We start from the raw sequence: 23,292 nt of genomic DNA, 5'->3' as shown, positions 1-23,292 counted from the left end.
TAAAAAAAAAAAAAACATTGTTGGCTACCTCCTCCTCCTCCATTGCTGCCTCCACCTACAACACCACATTCACCGCCTCCTCAACCTCCGACTCCATATTCACCTCCTCCTCTGAGTTGCAGGTTAATAATTTGTAATTTTTAGTTATTTTATTTTATTTTAAGTTATTTTGATATCCACATATATGCCAGGGATGGTTGGGAGAGGGGAATTTTAAATGAACAGGAGTTCAAATACATCAGTACCACCCATAGTAGATTACCAGTATTCTACTGTCTCCCAAAAGTTCACAAAGACCAAATAAATCCCCCAGGGAGACCAATCATCTCTGGCATAGGCTCATTAACTTCTAACTTGTCAGAATACATTGACAAATTGCTACAGCCGAGTGTAAAAAAGAATTTTGCATACATAAGGGATACAACCCGAGTTATTAAATTAGTGGAGGAACTACAGTATGAAACAGACTGGATATTAGGGACCTTAGATGTAAGTTCCCTCTATACTGTTATAAATCATAATCAGGGAATAGATGCATTGAGGAAACAATTAAAGATACATAGTGATCTTCCTGAGGAGCAAATAGACTTCATCGCAGAGGGGGTGAAATTCATCCTAACCCATAACTACTTTACCTATGGAAAAATAGAAAAAATGCTCCAGCACCACGATGGATAATGTGATAATCTTGGTCTTTATTGTCACCAAAATTCAGGTAGATACAGCAATCAAAAACACTGTTGCCCACCGGTTCCCCGGATCTACGCGCTTCGAACTGTCGTGTTCTTAGTCATGATCCTAAGTGTCTCACATGTTCCCAGCTAAAATACTATCCACCTCCGTCATCTCCGCCCACCAAGGGAGGGGTATAGTGGAATAGGGCGGGTAGTAGAATTAGCCAGGTTCATGCGAGACACCTGTGCAAGCCCAATCACATGTTACATAGTTATAATCCCAATAGTGCTGCATACAAACATTATAAAATACATAGAAAAAATATACATAGAAAAAAGTTTTTTATATGTACATATATGGCTAACATAAAATCCTCTATAATCTATCTCCCCACAAGTAGTCAAGGCAATGCTCTTATTTCATACAGATTATATTGTGGTGCTGGAGCATTTTTTCTATTTTTCCTATCTTCAATCGGGACTGGCTTGAGTCCGCTCCGTGCACCGCTGTGCAGGACGTCGAGGTGAGCTGGCTGTAACCCTTTCTATACTTTACCTATGATTTGGACTACTACCTCCAGATTAGGGGAACCGCCATGGGTACCAGGTTTGCCCCCAGTTATGCAAATCTATTCATGGCGCAGTGGGAAAGTGAGGAGATCCTGCCCATGTTGGGGGCAGACCTGGTACTCTGGCATAGGTTCATTGACGATATTTTGTTTATCTGGAAAGGCACGAGAGAAGATCTAGATATATTTCTGGAAAAAATTGATGCTAATGCATTTAATCTCAAATTTTCTGCCAATGTAAGTGTAGAGAAAATAGAATTTTTAGATCTCTCAATTAGAGTGCAGAATAAACAACTAATCTGCAGTACTTATCAAAAAGAGGTTTCCCGTAACAGTTACATTCTGTTTTCAAGCTGCCATCTACCAAGATGGCTGCTTGAAGTCCCAATGGGACAATTTAAACGAATAAAAAGAAACTGTACAGATGTAGCGGATTTCGAGCAAGAGGTTGAAATTATGAAAGAGCGTTTTTTAGATAAAAAATATCCTACTAATGTATTAGATAAAGCACTCACAAAAGTCAAAAAGATACAGAGGGAGACTTTCTTTTTAGAAAAAGAAACTATAAAATAAAAAGAAAAAGGAGAACCAGATCAATTAAGAATAATACTCCCCTTTAATAAACAACATAAAAAGATAGAAACAATTGTGAGGAAGCACTGGCATCATCTATTGAGAGACAGACTAATAGGCCCTTTAGTTGAGAATGGTCCCCAAATAAATTACACAAGGGCCCAAAATCTATCTTTAAAGGTAGCACCAACAATCAAAAATAAAGATAAAAAGAACAAAACATCCATGCAGGGTTGGTTGAACTTGGTTGGCTTCTATAAGTGTGGGAAATGTGGAATATGTAAATTGACATCATTCCCTAGGAAGACCACAGAAGTCCAATCAAGGGTAAACTCCTTTACATGGAAAATAAAGGAGTTCCTGACCTGTAGCTCCAGCAACATTTTATACATGATAGAATGCCAATGCAAGAAACAATACGTTGGGAGGACAAAACGTTCTTTAAAAAAAAGACTGTCAGAACACGTTACAAATATCAAAAACGGTTACGAAAAGCACTCTCTTTCCCTACACTATAAAGAACACCATAATAAAAATCCTGAAGGTATGGTCTTCGTGGCCTTTGAAAAAGTGGATATACACTGGAGAGGAGAAGACCATATTGCCAGGATGTCAAGGCAGGAATCAAGAAGAATTTTTGATTTTGAGACACTCCTCCCACGAGGATTGAATTCGGACTTTGAACTATTTGGTTTCTTGTAGACATTGGGGGGGGGGTGCCTGCCTTGGATGGGACATCCTGAGTTTGGCTGTTAATCAGCACCAGGATTTCCCCTCCGAGCCAGGCTCCCTCTCCCTATACAGCTAACAAATATTGAAAAATGTCCGAGGGACCCAGAAGGGTTATCAATCAATATGGGCAACTTTGAGCACATTACCCAACATTATTCAACATTACTCAACAATTTGACAGCTTTAAATATATTATTTAACATCATTCAACTATATTCTTTGTCCCTAACAAACAACCCATAGGGGACAATAAAGAAAAACAAGAGAAAGTAAAAAAAAAACAAAAAAAAAAAACGCATATGCGTTTTTTTGGGGTAGATGCGTTTTTTGGTTTTTTCGATGCGGTTTTGTGAAGTCTATATAGATAGGGATTTATATATCTCTGTAGCATAAATTTGAAAACTATATAGATACAAATACAAATATTGAGAGTTGGAAGAAGTCAAAAGGCTGATCTGAATATATGACTAATATACTGTGGAGAGATGGAAAAGAAGGAGGATTCCAAAACGTTTGACATTTATAGAGTTTTAATTTAATTTTATCAATTTTATCAATATTAAAGATTATAAGATGTAGGAAGTCTATAGATTGAAAATATATGTATACTGTTTTACGCACTGAGGATACAATTATATTGTTTTTATATAAGCCAAATGAGAATGCAATAAAATCCATGCCGGGTTTTTGGTGGGGTTTGAGATGACAGAGTATATAAAGAAGGGGGTAGTAGTACTCACATTATAGCTACTGAGGAAGAGGGAGGTCCCTCGAAACATGTCTAGCTGATCCTGTGAGAGACAAACTACCCACCTGAACCCGAGCAAAGATCAAGTTATTTACTGCTGATCCGGACGGCAGAGAAAGTGAAACTGGCTCAAGTTATCGCGTGACTACGCGATTCCTGCTGAGTGCTTCTAGGTGATACGCAACAGCACCACGTGGAACGCCGAGACCAAGCAGCAAATACAAAGTATCGGATCTCATACTGAGAGATACAAAGGACTCAGCAATCAGCAAAGCAGCAACTACACAAGCGAGGGGGATTCTGAAGGCAAGGTAAGAGGGTTGATAAAGAGGGGGACGCCCCATTTACAAAACACGAGTTCCTTATAACATAGAAACATAGAAACATAGAATGTGTCGGCAGATAAGAACCATTTGGCCCATCTAGTCTGCCCAATATACTGAATACTATGGATAGCCCCCGGCCCTATCTTATATGAAGGATGGCCTTATGCCTATCCCATGCATGCTTAAACCCCTTCACTGTATTTGCAGCTACCACTTCTGCAGGAAGGCTAATCCATGCATCCACTACTCTCTCAGTAAAGTAATACTTCCTTATATTACTTTTAAACCTTTGCCCCTCTAATTTAAAACTGTGTCCTCTTGTGGTAGTTTTTCTTCTTTTAAATATGCTCTCTTCCTTTACCGAGTTGATTCCCTCTATGTATTTAAAAGTTTCTATCATATCCCCTCTGTCTCTTCTTTCTTCCAAGCTATACATGTTAAGGTCCTTTAACCTTTCCTGGTAAGTTTTATCCTGCAATCCATGTACTAGTTTAGTAGCTCTTCTCTGAACTCTCTCTAGAGTATCTATATCCTTCTGGAGATATGGCCTCCAGTACTGCGCACAATACTCCAAGTGAGGTCTCACCAGTGTTCTGTACAGCGGCATAAGCACTTCACTCTTTCTACTGCTTATACCTCTCCCTATACATCCAAGCATTCTGCTGGCATTTCGTGCTGCTCTATTACATTGTCTTCCCACCTTTAAGTCTTCTGAAATAATTACTCCTAAATCCCTTTCCTCAGATACTGAGGTCAGGACTGTGTAAAATATTCTATATTCTGCCCTTGGGTTTTTACGCCCCAGGTGCATTATCTTGCACTTATCCACATTAAATTTCAGTTTCCAGAGTTCTGACCATTCTTCTAGTTTTCCTAAATCCTTTTCCATTTGGCGTTTCCCTCCAGGAACATCAACCCTGTTACATATCTTTGTGTCATCAGCAAAAAGACAAACCTTACCAGCGAGGCCTTTTGCAATATCACTTATGAAGATATTAAACAAAATCGGTCCCAGTACAGATCCCTGTGGAACCCCACTGGTAACATTACCTTGTTTTGAATGTTCTCCATTGACTACAACCCTCTGTTGTCTGTCACTCAGCCACTGCCTAATCCACTCAACAATATGGGAGTCCATGCTCAATGACTGCAGTTTATTGATAAGTCTTCTATGTGGGACAGTGTCAAAAGCCTTACTAAAATCTAGATATGCGATGTCTACTGCACCTCCACCGTCTATTATTTTATTCACCCAGTCAAAAAAATCTATAAGATTTGTTTGACATGATCTCCCTGAAGTAAACCCATGTTGTTTTTCATCTTGCAATCCATGGGATTTTAGATGTTCCACAATCCTATCCTTTAATAGGGTTTCCATTAATTTGCCTACTATTGATGTCAGACTCACTGGTCTATAGTTGCTCGATTCCTCCCTACTACCTTTCTTGTGAATGGGCACGACATTTGCCAATTTCCAATCTTCCGGGACGACTCCTGTTACTAATGATTGGTTAAATAAATCTGTTAACGGTTTTGCCAGCTCACCACTAAGCTCTTTTAATAATTTTGGGTGTATCTCATCAGGCCCCTGTGACTTATCTGTCTTCACCTTAGACAGCAAACTTAGAACATCTTACTCTGTAAAGATACATGCATCTTAATATATGCCTTACTGGTTGTCCTGTCACAGCAGCGTTATATGCCATTGGACACAGCTTTTTGCAAGATAATTTACAGCCACATTAACGCTATACTGTATGGATACAATATCCTTATAAGAAGATACTATACTTCTGCAAGTTTTTTCACTTCTGCAAGTTTTTTCACAAACTTTTCCTCACAGAATATTCCACAGAAATATTTAAGTAGAATTATTCCACAGGGCAATATATATTTTTTCACAGGATATACTTTTTCACAGGACATTTGTTCACTTATTTTATTACAATTATAATTTTTTTAATACTATTGTATATGCACAGACTTGTTTGAAGTATATTGTTATCCTGCAACATATCTCATGTGATAGCTATCTGCACTCAGATTATCGATCCTAGTGCACGTGTTTTTATGATACATTGTGTTTTATACTCATTATTTTATGGGATTTTACTATTATTAAATAATCTACTATAGACATACCAGTTGGTGAGTGCCTGTTTTTATCTTTTTCTTATTTGTCACATTTGTTATATTGGATGAACAGGTGAATCATCCTAAAACAGAGCACCTTAACCATACTAGCTGATACGGGTGAGCCACGATATAAATATATTCAATTTTCGATATCCACATTTGTTTGCAGAGCAGTTGCCATGCTCTTAAGCACATTTTACTGCCTTTTACATCCCTCTAGCCTTTTAAAGGACTATTTTAGAGCCATTTTAATGCAAAAAAGTGCCAATTTTAGTTTTCAATTGTCGGGTGGCATTTTACAATTTTTGGCGTATACAAACCCCTGCTGTGCCTGGGTGACAAGGGCCTAAATCTCTCAAAATCCTCTGTTCTATTGCTGGGTGACATGAACCCCCTTTTGCCGTGAATGAACCCCTGCTCTACATTGCTGACAGGGAACTAAATTTAGTGAAAACATCTCTTACTGATCGGAAGATGCGCGACTACAAGCGCACGCTGCTGATGGCATTCCCACCTGACAGCGGGGGCACAGTGGAAGCACAAGGCGAAGGCAGTGGAGGAGGAAGAGGTCACCAACGAAGCTGGGGCACCGCCAGCACCTCAGAAGGCAGGATTAGCATGTCCAGAATGTGGAGAAGCTTTGTCAACCTTTGAGGTGCTGACCTGCCCTTCAGCCAGTGTATAGTGTGAACGTGTGTTTAGTTCGGCAGAGAGCATTATCACAGGCCGCAGCCAATGTGGACAAGCTTACGTTTATTAAAATTAACCAGCCATGGATCCCACAGGACTTGTCCGTACCTTGTGCAGAATAGACATTTATACCAGCCTCAACCATCCATTCTTGTACTCAGGTGCACTTATTCTTTGTTTTATTTTGTTATATACCCAATATTTTGGGGAATACCCGAATCTAAAAATAAAAAATAACACAAATCAGTGTTGGCTACCTATTCCTCCTTCACGGCCGCTTCCACCTACACCGCCACGTCAACCTACACCGCCGCATTCCCCCATCCACCGCCTCCTCAACCTCCTACTCCTAGATCCAGATTGTTATTTTTAATTTTTCTGTATTTTATGTTATTTTAAGTCATTTCCCTATCCACATTTGTTTGCAGAACAGTTGCTATGCTCTTAAGCACATTTTGATGCCTTTTTCAGCCCTCTAGCCCTTTCCAGGACTATTTTAGAGCCATTTTAGTGCCCAAAAGTTCGGGTCCCCATTTACTTCAATGGGGTTCGGGTTCGGGGTCAAGTTCGTGTCCCAAACCCAAACTTTTTTTTCAAGTTCGGCCGAACTCGTCGAACCCGAACTTCCAGGTGTCCGCTCAGCTCTATTCACTGGTTATACCGAGAGAGAAAACTGTGAATAGACACCCTACTCATACGGGCAGGAACCTAGTGGTAGCCATCTCTATGTCAGTCTATGTATGTTCTCATGCAGCACTCTAACCTTCCTTGGGTACCTTAGAGCACAACCTAAGCACAAGCCGAGGATGACTTGTTTTTAAGTTAGGGGGAATGTAACACCCCCGAGGGGTGTTACCACTTCTGCACCCTGCAACTGTCTTTATTGGTCTAACCTCATGTCATCTTGTGTATTTAATCCAGGTCCTATACAATGTGCATTCCTATTTTGTTATGCAACTGTTATGTTCACATGTAATGTCCCTGGTTCACCATCAGGTGGCAGCAAACACGGCAGAGCTATACTTAGATAGAATGGAACCTTCTATTCCATTCTAACCCCTCCTCTGGAGAGAGGTGGGCGAGTCCTACTTCCTGCAGGAAGGGTGGGGCAGAAGTTCTAGTCAGTCTAGCTTACTCCCTGCTAGGGGAAAGGTGTGCAGGGGCACGTCTCTGCTGGACGTTCCCATGCCAGCCAGAGCACCCTAAGCTCTGCTGGCCATGAAGGCCAAAGCTTGAAGCCTCAGGAGCCAGGAGGAAAGTTCCCTGGCATAACCTAGAGTCAGATTGCAAAGTGAAGTGCAGCATACAGAAGAAGCTGAGTTATACAGCCAGCCTGTCAGTACAGCAGAGTCAGAGAGAAACAGATCTAGCAGAGTGGAGTTTGCCTGCCAGTTTCCTGCTAAAGCCTGCTGGAACCAAGACAAAGCCTGTAAACCGTTTTGGAGAACGTTTATGCAAAGTAAAGCTGCCATTGAACTTCATCTCAAGGACTGGACTCAAGTTATTCTTTACCCCTTAATTATTTCCCCTATTTATTGCTTCTGAGCAAAAGCCTGGGGTTCAGCCGTATCCAGGTAGGAGCACCGTGACACACATTAAGAGACATTTTAGGCTGCACTATACCACTCGGCATTCACCTGGGTCGCGTTATAGAGGGCCCAGAGAGAGGCGCCCCTTGCAATTTCCTCTCCTAAAAGGCTGAAGAACCTACTGTAATTCCATAAAGCCCAGTCCTCAAAAGATCCAAACTGCTGGGCTTCACCAAGAGATTCAGTCAACTTTAACTATTATATAACTTTAGGAAAGAGATGCTGTTATTTTCTAGTCTGAACCTCTGACCTTCAGTATACCTGAGAATAGACTGTGTACCTGCAGGAGGGCTTTATTCTAGTTTAGGTATTATGGTGGAGAATTGCATTGACGATCCAACAGTTTGGACCCGACCACTGATTGGGGACCATAATAATCGGAACTTCTTGGTTGGAAATTCTTAGAGCTAGATCATCACGGTATAAATAGAATAAAAATACATTTTTATCATATTTTTATTATTCTATTTAACCCAACAAGTAGGGTGGCTGCTGCTGATGGATGATTTTATTATATATTATATTTCCATATACCAACAGATTTGTTACAATATGTGATATAGCACTGCAATGCTGGGATATAGATTTGAAGTTTTGATTTTTTTGTGTGCCCTTATGACAGATCATATGAACTCCTTCTGAGCTGACTGCCATAAAAAAAAAATTTCTTGCTCTAATACTCTTTAAAAAATCCAATTGTGAAAAAGAACAAATACATTAGCCAGTTTTAATGCAAAATCCAATTTGATATGGCACCTAAGAGATCTGACTATTCCAGTAAATGCTCCGATTATGCCTAGCACTTTAAATGGATGAGGAAAATATAGTTGTTGTAGTTAAATACAGCTTCGGGGGATTTTAGGACATCTAATTAGAGTTACTTCCTTTTATTTAATTAAGCTGTTTAAAATCTGCTTCATTCTGATTCCTTCATAGGAAAGATTCGCTTCTTCCGAGCCATCTAGACCAAATGAACGCCGCTGTCTAATTGTTATTTAATGAAAGCAGGAATAATAAAATGATTCTTGGAGTTGAAGAAGAACCTAACACTGTTACTTCTGTGCTAGGCCTTAAAGGTAATGTTCACCTTTTGCAAACAATGATGACTGCTTGATGTATCTTGATAAGAGTTGGACCAAATTTGTGTGACACAGAGCGCCAAATCTCCTGCATAGAAGTAGAGTTACATGATAAAACTCTGACTACCTGTGGACACCACTAGGGGGAGCTCACTATGTACAATATACAGTGAGCTTCTGGGCTCCCTTTAGTGGTGGCTGCATATACTGTATAGTAAGCTCCTGAGCTCCCTCTAGTTGTGGCTACATATACAGTAAGCTGTTCAGCTCTCTCCCTCTAGTAATTGGTGCATATGCAGTAAGATGCAGAGCTCCCTCTAGTGGTGACTGCATATACAGTATGCATCTCAACTCCCTCTAGTGGTGGCTGCATATACAGTAAAGTCCTGGGCTCCCCCTAGTGTTGGCTGCATATACAATATAGTCCTGAGCTCCATCTAGTGGTGACTACATATACAGTATGCTTCTCAGCTCCCTCTAGTGGTGGCTGCATATACAGTAAAGTCCTTAGCTCCCTCTAGTGGTGGCTGCAACCACAATAAGCTGCTGCGCTCCCTCTAGTAGTGGCTGCATGTACAGTATGCTCCTCAGCTCCCTCTAGTGGTGGCTGCCTATACAATGGAGTCTGAACTCCCTCTAGTGGTGGCTAAATTAACTAGATTGTTAAATAAACATACTTCTATAACCAAAATATTCTTTAAAAAATTAACAATTTAACAACTGATGCCTGTGTGCTGCATTTGGTGCATATTTTTTCAAAATTTGGCAACATTTTGGTAACACTTTCAGAAGTGTACTGAAAAGTTTGTTTGGATTAAAGATTAGAACAGTGTTATGTCTCGTTTATGATGAGCAACTTTTTAAAAAGTTGAAAAAAAATCCCCGCTGGGCAACCCCCTGGCAGTGGCTAAACTACTTGTACATTGCACTTGCTCCAAACTTAATAAAACCAAGCACCTCTTCATAAATTTAGCGCAGCAACACAAACCAAAGACAGACTTAAAACTGACACCAAAAAACACTGCAAATGATAAACCCCCACTGTAATTTTTAAAATAAAATAAAAAATGCTGCAAAAATCAGCCTCTCACACACAAATGTATTTTCTTTCTGTGTCTGTACCGTATTTTTTTTGCTGACCACATGCGGAACCATTCACTTCAATGGGTCTGCAAAAAAACAGAAGTTACTCCTTGTGCATTCCATTTCCGTATGTCCGTATTTCCGTTTCGCAATGAAATAAAACATGTCCTATTATTGTCCGCATTACGGACAAGGATAGGACTGTTCTATTAGCGCCACGGACTGCACACGGACACGGAATGCACACGGACATTATCCATATTTTTTGCGGATCCGGTTTTTGTGGACCGCTAAATACATACGGTCGCGTGCATGAGCCCTTAGGCCCTTAGGCTTCATGCACACGACCATATGTATTTTTTAAATGAATGGTTCCGTATATGGTCCGCAAAAAAAAGGAACGGGCACGGAAAGAAAATAAGTTTGTGTGCATGAGGCCTTGACCTGATGTGTAGACTAGACTAGAAATGACAATGTTGTGTCTGGTCCCGAAGACCCAAACTCCCATGGACCTGTTTACAGGAGCTTTTTTAGACATTTTATGTTCAGATGCAAAAGAAAATTCCTTGGATTTCGGCAGCAATCCAGCGCAAAAGACTGGCACCTCCTGGCTTAAATCCACACTTGTTATATCAGGATCTTACATGTGCAATCTGCTGCAAGAATCTGGAAACATATATATGACATTCTATACGTATGACGTGAAAATCTATAAAATGCCCTAAAATACGTACAGATTCTTTCTTTTTTAGACTTGGCAGGAGCAGGGAAGAAGCGACATGCATCAGAAAGTGCACTAAAGGGGCGTCTATCTGTTTGTAAATGACCCCCATAGTGCTAAATTATAGCATGCCAATGCCAGTCTGCTGCTTCTGAAACAAACAGGATACCATCTTGTATTAAAAGGGACAACGCGACCTCAACAGAAGATGTTATTTACCTCTTGACATCCACCCATGGCCAGGAATATAACAGCATTACGCTTTTATAAGTGCGGAAAAGCAAAGGGTTTGCTGAATCCATATAACTTTCCTGTCTGTAGAAAACAAAGAATGAATTAGTCTGCAGAATATTTCACCACTTCTTAAAGGTGCATCGTCTTCTCTATCAGACGTGTTGTATGGCATAGGGCATATCGGTATGGTTTGTCTACATCAGTGCCATCCCTATCGCCCTCCGAGGCTGAGAGCATTGCTGGATATGGCTTTAGTTAAGGGCTCGTTCACACGACCGTTGCCCCTCCGTGCCAGTGCTGTGGATCGCAAATTGAGGTCTGCAATGCACGGGCACCGACCGTGGGCCAGCCGCATGCGGATCCTGGACCAATTCACTTGAATGGGTCCTCGATCCGTCCGTTCCGCAAAAAGATAGAGCAAGTTCTATCTTTTTGTGGTGCACCACATCTCCGGATTTTCAGACCCATACAAGTGAATGGGTCCGCATCCATGATGCGGAATGCACATGGCCAGTGCCCCTTGTAGTGCGGACCCACCGTATGCAGGCCGCAATACGGCAACGGAGGGGCAACAGTCGTGTGAACGAGCCCTAGGACTCACGGTTATTTGATCATTTTTTTCCATCAGTTATTGTGATCCAAAACTAAGTGCGGGTCAAAAACAAAGAACAAGGGCAGATCATTCCATTGTACCTGATCTCCGTGGAGGCTTCACTACTGGTTTTGGCTTATAATAACTGATGGAAATAACTGAACAAATAACTGAAGTGTGAACTTGGCCTAACCTGAGGGAACCTTGTCTGAGGGTTGGAAGTAGCCCCTTGTTCTTTTGTTATTGCTACTAGACTGTACCATGTGACTTACATTCATGTATGTTACATGTATTGTGATATGTTACATGTGCTATGTGGGAAGCTCCTGCTGAAGTATCACAAAAGGAGTAAAGTACTAGGAGGTTAAAAATCCTGGACATACTGACGTACCTAGGGTTAGAGATGGCCTTGTTGTTCGCCCGGCGGTCGTTTGGCAGCGAACTTTGCTCGTTCGCGATTCGCCGAACATGCGAACATATGGCGATGTCCGCTGGTGCCATATTATTTTTCATTGTGCTGAACTTTGACACATCCATCAGGTGGGACAGGACAGCCAATTGAGACGTTTCAGCACATGGACATACCCCCTACCTTATAAATAAACCCAATCTGGGCGCCATTTTACATTCAGTGTTTTGCCAGTGTAGGGAGAGGTTTCTGTGTGGAGCAGGGACAGGCTGTTAGGGACACCAAACACTGGCTAATAGGGCCACAAAAGTCCTTTTAAGGACTGGTATAGGTGTGCTATCGATAGGTGTGACTTATTGAGGGGTGTGATATACTTATACACTCATTATAGTGCATTTGTATTGTGCAGCAGTTGTCTGCGTTTCAGCTGCGATACTGCAGTTTCACAGATTGACAAACGCTATTGGAACAACTAATTGCAACTGGTGTGATATACCAATTGCCCCCCAAAAAAACTGATTGAGGCAAGGGTGTGATATACCTATAATATACTTTCAATATAGTGCATTTGTATTGTGCAGCAGTTGTCTGCGGTTCTGCTGCGATACTGCAGCTTCACAGAGGGACAAACACTATTGGAACAACTAATTGCAACTGATGTGATATACCAGTTGCCCCAAAAAAAAACTGATTAAGGGGTGCGATATACCGGCTTCCACCAAATATAGATTGAGGCCTGCGATACACCAGCTTCCACCAAATATTGATTAAAGGATTTGATTTGCCGGCTTCCAGCGAATACTCATTATTGGGTTATACTGTATACAGTGAGTAACAGAAGTATTTGAACACCCTGCGATTTTGCAAGTTCTCCCACTTAGAAATTATGGAGGGGTCTGAAATTCACATTGTAGGTGCATTCCCACTCTGAGAGACAGGAGAAAAAAAAATCAGGAAATCACATTGTATGATTTTTAAAGAATTTAGTTGTCTGCACTGCTGAACATAAGTATGTGAACACCTGACAAACAGCAAGAATTCTGGCTCTCAAAGACCTGTTACTGTGCCTTTAAAAAGTCCACCTCTGCTCCACTCATTAATCTAACTTAGTAGCACCTGCCTGAGCTCTTTAAAGGCACCTGTCCACCTCACAGTCAGTCAGACGCCAACTACTAACATGGGCAAGACCAAAGAGCTGTCAAGAGACACCAGAGACAAAATTGTGGACCTCCACAAGGCTGGAAAGGGCTATGGGGCAATTGCCAAGCAGCTTGGCGAAAATAGATCAACTGTTGGAGCAATTGTTAGAAAATAGAAGAGGCTAAAGACGACTGTCAGTCTCCCTCGGACTGGGGCTTCATGCAAGATTTCACCTCGTGGGGTATCACTGATGATAAGAAAGGTGAGGAATCAGCCCAGAACTACAAGGGAGGAGCTGGTCAATCACATAAAGAGAGCTGGGGCCACAGTTTCAAAGGTCTCAGTCGGTAGAACACTACACCGTCATGGTTTCAAATCATGCATTGCACGGAAGGTTCCCCTGCTCAAGTCATCACATGTCCAGGCCCTTCTGAAGTATGCCAATGACCATCTGGATGATCCAGAGGAGGCATGGGAGAAAGTCATGTAGTCAGATGAGACCAAAGTAGAACCTTTTGGTCTAAACTTCACTCGTCGTGTTTGGAGGAAAAAGAAGGATGAGTTGCATCCCAAGAACACCATCCCCATGTGAAGCATGGGGGTAGCATCATGCTTTGGGGGTGATTTTCTGTGAAAGGGACAGGATGACTGCAAAGTATTAAGGAGAGGATGAATGGGGCCATTTATTGTGAGATTTTGAGCAACAACCTTCTTCCCTTAGTCAGAGCATTGAAGATGGGTCATGGCTGGGTCTTCCAACATAACAACGACCCAAAGCACACAGCCAGGATAACCAAGGAGTGGCTCCGTAAGAAGCATATCAAGGCTCTGGAGTGGCCTAGCCAATCTCCAGACCTAAATGCAATAGAACATCTTTGGAGGGAGCTAAAATTCTGTGTTGCTCAGTGACAGCCCCGAAACCTGACAGATCTAGAGGAGATTGGTGTGGAGGAGTGGGCCAAAATCCCTGCTGCAGTGTGTGCAAACCTGGTCAAGAACTACAGGAAACGTTTGACCTCTGTAATTGCAAACAAAGGTTTCTGTACCAAATATTAACAGTGATTTTCTCAGGTGTAGTGATGAGCGGCAGGGGTCATATTCGAATTCGCGATATTTCGCGAATAATTTGTAGAATATTCGTCGAATATTCGCAAATTCGAATATTCGTTATATTCTACGATTTTTTTTTACTCAAAAAATCGGCAAGGTAATGATCGTGTAATATGCGAATTTTCGCATTCGAATTTTCGAATTTCGAATTTTCGAATTTCGAATTTTCGAATTTCGAATTTTTATTGCGAATTTTTCAACTTTTAGACAAAGAATATTATAGCACTATATTAGCTAAATTGCGCTATATTCGTTTTTTTTTCGAATATTCGCTATATTGCTATAACTTTGTTTTTTTAGAATATTCGGAATATTCTAAAACAAGAATATATAGCAATATAGCGAATATTCGAAAAAAACGAATATAGAGCAATTTAGCTAATATAGTGCTATAATCTTCTTTGTCTAATAGTTGTAATTTTTATCTCACCTGAAGTTCAGATTGGAAAAAAATTACAACTATAAAAAAAAATTGCTCTATATTCGTTTTTTTTTTGAATATTCGCTATATTGCTAAAACAAGAATATATAGCAATATAGCGAATATTCGAAAAAATATAGAGCAACATTCGCAAAGAACACTACTCCTAAAGTCAAGTATATTGCAGCCTTCTTATTGGCCCACAAGCTAGAAGCAGGGAGGGATCATGTGAACTGATTAGGGATGAGCGAACCCGAACTGTATAGTTCGGGTTCGTACCGAATTTTGGGGTGTCCATGACACGGACCCGAACATTTTCGTAAAAGTCCGTGTTCGGGTTCGGTGTTCGGCGCTTTCTTGGCGCTTTTTGAAAGGCTGCAAAGCAGCCAATCAACAAGCGTCATACTACTTGGCCCAAGAGGCCATCACAGCCATGCCTACTATTGGCATGGCTGTGATTTGCCAGTGCAGCATGTGACCCAGCCTCTATATAAGCTTGGGTCACGTAGCGCCGCACGTCACTCTGCTATGATCAGTGTAGGGAGAGGTTGCAGCTGCGACGTTAGGGCGAGATTAGGCAGATTAACTCCTCCAAAAGACTTCATTCTGTGATCGATCTGCAGCTGTGGATCATTGAAGTGCTATTATTGACTTGCTCACTTTTTTGAGGCTGCCCAGAGCGTTTTTAGATCACTTTTTTTCTGGTGTGATCGGCAGCCATTTTGTGACTTGTGGTGCGCCAGCACAAGCTATCACCAAGTGTATTTAACCATCGATAGTGTGGTTATTTTGTGCTATATCCTACATCAGCTGCAGGCTGAGCCTGTGTCACCGAAGTGCATTTAACCATCAACAGTCTGGTTATTTTTTGGCCATATACTACATCAGCTGCAGGCTGAGCCTGTGTCACCCAAGTGCATTTAACCATCAACAGTCTGATTATTTTTTGGCCATATACTACATCTGGTGCAGGCTGAGCCTGTGTCACCCAAGTGCATTTAACCATCAACAGTGTGGTTATTTTTTGGCCATATATTACATCAGGGGCAAGTTGAGCCTGTCACCCAGCGCCTAAAAAATAGACCTGACATTTCTATTCAACCAAATCTGTACTGTTTTAGCTGGTCAAGTTATTTGTAGTGACCGTAAAAGCACACTTTTTGTTCTGGGTTGAAAAACCATTCCCAAATTTGCCATTCTCAAAATAACTAGTTTCTGGTATTTGAGGCCTACTTGAAATCTATCCCAAAAAGAATATCTTACATTGAAGGTACTGATAGTGTCATTCAGAAAAACCTAAGACACACGCTAGCGTGCTGATAGAAGTCTGATTCTGTGATTAAACCTATACCTGTCACACAGCGCAAAAAAAAACAGGTCTCACATCTCTATTTAACCAAATCTGCACTGTTTTAGCTGGTCAAGTTATTTGTAGTGACCGTAAAAGCACACTTTTTTTTCTGGGTTGAAAAACCATTCCCAAATTTGCCATTCTCAAAATAACTAGTTTCTGGTATTTGAGGCCTACTTGAAATCTATCCCAAAAAGAATATCTTACATTGAAGGTACTGATAGTGTCATTCAGAAAAACCTAAGACACACGCTAGCGTGCTGATAGAAGTCTGATTCTGTGATTATACCTGTCACACAGCGCAAAAAAAAACAGGTCTCACATCTCTATTTAACCAAATCTGTACTGTTTTAGCTGGTCAAGTTATTTGTAGTGACCTTAAAAGCACACTTTTTTTTCTGGGTTGAAAAACTATTCCCAAATTTGCCATTCTCAAAATTGTGGTGAACGGGAACAATGAGGAAAACATCTAATAAGGGACGCGGACGTGGACATGGTCGTGGTGGTGTTAGTGGACCCTCTGGTGCTGGGAGAGGACGTGGCCGTTCTGCCACAGCCACACGTCCTAGTGAACCAACTACCTCAGGTCCCAGTAGCCAGCAGAATTTACAGCGATATTTGGTGGGGCCCAATGCCGTTCTAAGGATGGTAAGGCCTGAGCAGGTACAGGCATTAGTCAATTGGGTGGCCGACAGTGGATCCAGCACGTTCACATTATCTCCCACCCAGTCTTCTGCAGAAAGCGCACAGATGGCGCATGAAAACCAAGCCCATCGGTCTGTCACATCACCCCCATGCATATCAGGGAAACTGTCTGAGCCTCAAGTTATGCAGCAGTCTCTTATGCTGTTTGAAGACTCTGCTGCCAGGGTTTCCCAAGGGCATCCACCTAGCCCTTCCCCAGGGGTGGAAGAGATAGAATGCACTAACGCACAACCACTTATTTTTCCTGATGATGAGGACATGGGAATACCACCTCAGCACGTCTCTGATGATGACGAAACACAGGTGCCAACTGCTGCGTCTTTCTGCAGTGTGCAGACTGAACAGGAGGTCAGGGATCAAGACTGGGTGGAAGACGATGCAGGGGACGATGAGGTCCTAGACCCCACATGGAATGAAGGTCGTGCCACTGACTTTCACAGTTCGGAGGAAGAGGCAGTGGTGAGACCAAGCCAACAGCGTAGCAAAAGAGGGAGCAGTGGGCAAAATCAGAACACCCGCCGCCAAGAGACTCCGCCTGCTACTGACCGCCGCCATCTGGGACCGAGCACCCCAAAGGCAGCTTCAAGGAGTTCCCTGGCATGGCACTTCTTCAAACAATGTGCTGACGACAAGACCCGAGTGGTTTGCACGCTGTGCCATCAGAGCCTGAAGCGAGGCATTAACGTTCTGAACCTTAGCACAACCTGCATGACCAGGCACCTGCATGCAAAGCATGAACTGCAGTGGAGTAAACACCTTAAAAACAAGGAAGTCACTTAGGCTCCCCCTGCTGCCTCTTCTGCTGCTGCCGCCTCGGCCTCTTCTGCTGCTGCCGCCACCTCGGCCTCTTCTGCTGCTGCTGCCGCCGCCTCGGCCTCTTCCTCTGCCTCTGGAGGAACGTTGGCACCTGCCGCCCAGCAAACATGGGATGTACCACCAACACCACCACCTGCGTCACCAAGCATCTCAACCATGTCACACGGCAGCGTTCAGCTCTCCATCTCACAAACATTTGAGAGAAAGCGTAAATTCCCACCTAGCCACCCTCGATCCCTGGCCCTGAATGCCAGCATTTCTAAACTACTGGCCTATGAAATGCTGTCATTTAGGCTGGTGGACACACACAGCTTCAAACAGCTCATGTCACTTGCTGTCCCACAGTATGTTGTTCCCAGCCGCCACTACTTCTCCAAGAGAGCCGTGCCTTCCCTGCACAAACAAGTGTCCGATAAAATCAAGTGTGCACTGCACAACGCCATCTGTGGCAAGGTCCACCTAACCACAGATACGTGGACCAGTAAGCACGGCCAGGGATGCTATATCTCCCTAACTGCACACTGGGTAAATGCAGTGGCGGCTGGGCCCCAGGCGGAGAGCTGTTTGGCGCACGTCCTTCCGCCGCCAAGGATCGCAGGGCAACATTCTTTGCCTCCTGTCTCCTCCTCCTCCTACTCAGCTTCCTCCTCCTCTTCTTCCACCTGCTCATCCAGTCAGCCACACACCTTCACCACCAACTTCAGCACAGCACGGGGTAAACGTCAGCAGGCCATTCTGAAACTCATATGTTTGGGGGACAGGCCCCACACCGCACAGGAGTTGTGGCGGGGTATAGAACAACAGACCGACGAGTGGTTGCTGCCGGCGAGCCTCAAGCCCGGCCTGGTGGTGTGCGATAATGGGCGAAATCTCGTTGCAGCTCTGGGACTAGCCGGTTTGACGCACATCCCTTGCCTGTCGCATGTGCTGAATTTGGTGGTGCAGAAGTTCATTCGCAACTACCCCGACATGTCAGAGCTGCTGCATAAAGTGCGGGCCGTCTGTTCGCGCTTCCGGCGTTCACACCCTGCCGCCGCTCGCCTGTCTGCGCTACAGCGTAACTTCGGCCTTCCCGCTCACCGCCTCATATGCGACGTACCCATCAGGTGGAATTTCACCTTGCATATGCTGGACAGACTGTGCGAGCAGCAGCAGGTCATAGTGGAGTTTCAGCTGCAGCACGCACGGGTCAGTCGCACTGCGGATCAGACACACTTCACCACCAATGACTGGGCCTCCATGCGAGACCTGTGTTGCGCTGTTTCGAGTACTCCACCAACATGGCCAGTGGCGATGACGCCGTTATCAGCGTTACAATACCACTTCTATGTCTCCTTGAGAAAACACTTAGGGCGATGATGGAAGAGGAGGTGGCCCAGGAGGAAGAGGAGGAAGAGGGGTCATTTTTAGCACTTTCAGGCCAGTCTGTTCGAAGTGACTCAGAGGGAGGTTTTTTGCAACAGCAGAGGCCAGGTACAAATGTGGCCAGACAGGGCCCACTACTGGAGGACGAGGAGGATGAGGATGAGGAGGAGGTGGAGGAGGATGAGGATGAAGCATGTTCACAGCGGGGTGGCACCCAAAGCAGCTCGGGCCCATCACTGGTGCGTGGCTGGGGGGAAACACAGGACGATGACGATACGCCTCCCACAGAGGAAAGCTTGTCCTTACCTCTGGGCAGCCTGGCACACATGAGCGACTACATGCTGCAGTGCCTGCGCAACGGCAGCAGAGTTGCCCACATTTTAACGTGTGCGGACTACTGGGTTGCCACCCTGCTGGATCCCCGTTACAAAGACAATGTGCCCACCTTACTTCCCACACTGGAGCGTGATAGGAAGATGCGCGACTACAAGCGCACGTTGGTAGACGCGCTACTAAGAGCATTCCCAAATGTCACAGGGGAACCAGTGGAAGCCCAAGGCGAAGGCAGAGGAGGAGCAAGAGGTCGCCAACGCAGCTGTGTCACGGCCAGCTCCTCTGAGGGCAGGGTTAGCATGGCAGAGATGTGGAAAAGTTTTGTCACCACACCACAGCTAACTGCACCACCACCTGATACGGAACGTGTTAGCAGGAGGCAACATTTCACTAACAAGGTGGAACAGTACCTGTGCACACCCCTCCACGTACTGACTGATGGTTCGGCCCCATTCAACTTCTGGGTCTCCAAATTGTCCACGTGGCCAGAGCTAGCCTTTTATGCCTTGGAGGTGCTGGCCTGCCCGGCGGCCAGTGTTTTGTCTGAACGTGTATTCAGCACGGCAGGGGGCGTCATTACAGACAAACGCAGCCGCCTGTCTACAGCCAATGTGGACAAGCTGACGTTCATAAAAATGAACCAGGCATGGATCCCACAGGACCTGTCCATCCCTTGTGCAGATTAGATATTAACTACCTCCCCTTAACAATATATTATTCTACTCCAGGGCACTTCCTCATTCAATAATATTTTTAATTTCATTTTACCATTATATTGCGGGGCAACCCAAAGTTGAATGAACCTCTCCTCTGTCTGGGTGCCGGGGCCTAAATGTGTGACAGTGGCCTGTTCCAGTGGTGGGTGACGTGAAGCCTGATTCTCTGCTATGACATAAATACAGATTCTGCGCTGACATAAGGCCAGATTCTCTGTTACGGGACCTCTCTCCTCTGCCTGGGTGCCTGGGCCTAAATGTGTGACAGTGGCCTGTTCCAGTGGTGGGTGACGTGAAGCCTGATTCTCTGCTATGACATGAATACAGATTCTGCGCTGACATAAGGCCAGATTCTCTGTTACGGGACCTCTCTCCTCTGCCTGGGTGCTTGGGCCTAAATGTTTGACAGTGGCCTGTTCCAGTGGTGGGTGACGTGAAGCCTGATTCTCTGCTATGACATGAATACAGATTCTGCGCTGACATAAGGCCAGATTCTCTGTTACGGGACCGCTCTCCTCTGTCTGGGTGCCGGGGCCTAAATGTGTGAAAGTGGCCTGTTCCAGTGGTGGGTGACGTGAAGCCTGATTCTCTGCTATGACATGAAGACAGATTCTGTGCTGACATCAGACCAGATTCTCTGTTACGGGACCTCTCTCCTCTGCCTGGGTGCCTGGGCCTAAATGTTTGACAGTGGCCTGTTCCAGTGGTGGGTGACGTGAAGCCTGATTCTCTGCTATGACATGAAGACAGATTCTGCGCTGACATAAGACCAGATTCTCTGTTACGGGACCGCTTTCCTCTGTCTGGGTGCCGGGGCCTAAATGTGTGACAGTGGCCTGTTCCAGTGGTGGGTGACGTGAAGCCTGATTCTCTGCTATGACATGAATACAGATTCTGCGCTGACATAAGGCCAGATTCTCTGTTACGGGACCTCTCTCCTCTGCCTGAGTGCCTGGGCCTAAATGTGTGAGAGTGGCCTGTTCCAGTGGTGGGTGACGTGAAGCCTGATTCTCTGCTATGACATGAAGACAGATTCTGCGCTGACATAAGGCCAGATTCTCTGTTACGGGACCTCTCTCCTCTGCCTGGGTGCCTGGGCCTAAATGTGTGACAGTGGCCTGTTCCAGTGGTGGGTGACGTGAAGCCTGATTCTCTGCTATGACATGAAGACAGAATCTGCGCTTACATAAGGCCAGATTCTCTGTTACAGGACCTCTCTCCTCTGCCTGGGTGCCTGGGCCTAAATGTGTGACAGTGGCCTGTTTCAGTGGTGGGTGACGTAAAGCCTGATTCTCTGCTATGACATGAAGACAGATTCTGCGCTGACATAAGGCCAGATTCTCTGTTACGGGACCTCTCTCCTCTGCCTGGGTGCCTGGGCCTAAATGTTTGACAGTGGCCTGTTCCAGTGGTGGGTGACGTGAAGCCTGATTCTCTGCTATGACATGAAGACAGATTCTGCGCTGACATAAGGCCAGATTCTCTGTTACGGGACCTCTCTCCTCTGCCTGGGTGCCTGGGCCTAAATGTTTGACAGTGGCCTGTTCCAGTGGTGGGTGACGTGAAGCCTGATTCTCTGCTATGACATGAATACAGATTCTGCGCTGACATAAGGCCAGATTCTCTGTTACGGGACCGCTCTCCTCTGTCTGGGTGCCGGGGCCTAAATGTGTGACAGTGGCCTGTTCCAGTGGTGGGTGACGTGAAGCCTGATTCTCTGCTATGACATGAAGACAGATTCTGTGCTGACATCAGGCCAGATTCTCTGTTACGGGACCTCTCTCCTCTGCCTGGGTGCCTGGGCCTAAATGTTTGACAGTGGCCTGTTCCAGTGGTGGGTGACGTGAAGCCTGATTCTCTGCTATGACATGAAGAAAGATTCTGCGCTGACATAAGGCCAGATTCTCTGTTACGGGACCGCTCTCCTCTGTCTGGGTGCCGGGGCCTAAATGTGTGACAGTGGCCTGTTCCAGTGGTGGGTGACGTGAAGCCTGATTCTCTGCTATGACATGAAGACAGATTCTGCGCTGACATAAGGCCAGATTCTCTGTTACGGGACCTCTCTCCTCTGCCTGGGTGCCTGGGCCTAAATGTGTGACAGTGGCCTGTTCCAGTGGTGGGTGACGTGAAGCCTGATTCTCTGCTATGACATGAAGACAGATTCTGCGCTGACATAAGGCCAGATTCTCTGTTACGGGACCTCTCTCCTCTGCCTGGGTGCCTGGGCCTAAATGTTTGACAGTGGCCTGTTCCAGTGGTGGGTGACGTGAAGCTTGATTCTCTGCTATGACATGAATACAGATTCTGCGCTGACATAAGGCCAGATTCTCTGTTACGGGACCTCTCTCCTCTGCCTGGGTGCCTGGGCCTAAATGTTTGACAGTGGCCTGTTCTAGTGGTGGGTGACGTGAAGCCTGATTCTCTGCTATGACATGAAGACAGATTCTGCGCTTACATAAGGCTAGATTCTCTGTTACGGGACCGCTCTCCTCTGCCTGGGTGCCGGGGCCTAAATGTGTGACAGTGGCCTGTTCCAGTGGTGGGTGACGTGAAGCCTGATTCTCTGCCATGACATGAAGACTGATTCTGCGCTGACATGAAGCCAGATTCTCTGCTATGGCATGAAGAGACTGATTCTCTGCTGACATGAAGCCAGATTCTTTGCTATGGCATAAAGAGACTGATTCAATGCTGACGTGAAGCCAGATTCTCTGCTATGGGACCTCTGTCCAATTGATATTGGTTCATTTTTATTTTTTGAATTTTAATTTTAATTCATTTCCCTATCCACATTTGTTTGCAGGGGATTTACCTACATGTTGCTGCCTTTTGCAGCCCTCTAGCTCTTTCCTGGGCTGTTTTACAGCCTTTTTAGTGCCCAAAAGTTCGGGTCCCCATTGACTTCAATGGGGTTCGGGTTCGGGACGAAGTTCGGATCGGGTTCGGATCCCGAACCCGAACATTTCCGGGAAGTTCGGCCGAACTTCTCGAACCCGAACATCCAGGTGTTCGCTCAACTCTAGTACTGATTAAAAAAAAAAATAATCAAATATAAAAAAAAAAATCATCGAATATTCAAAATTACGAATATATATCACTATATTCGAAATATTCGCGAATTTTCGAAGTACCTATATTCGCGATAAAAATTCGCAATTCGAATATTCGTGATCAACACTA

The sequence above is a fragment of the Bufo bufo genome, chromosome 3, assembly GCF_905171765.1.
Source record: "Bufo bufo chromosome 3, aBufBuf1.1, whole genome shotgun sequence".
Lineage (NCBI taxonomy): Eukaryota > Metazoa > Chordata > Amphibia > Anura > Bufonidae > Bufo > Bufo bufo.
This window is presented reverse-complemented; position numbering follows the sequence as displayed.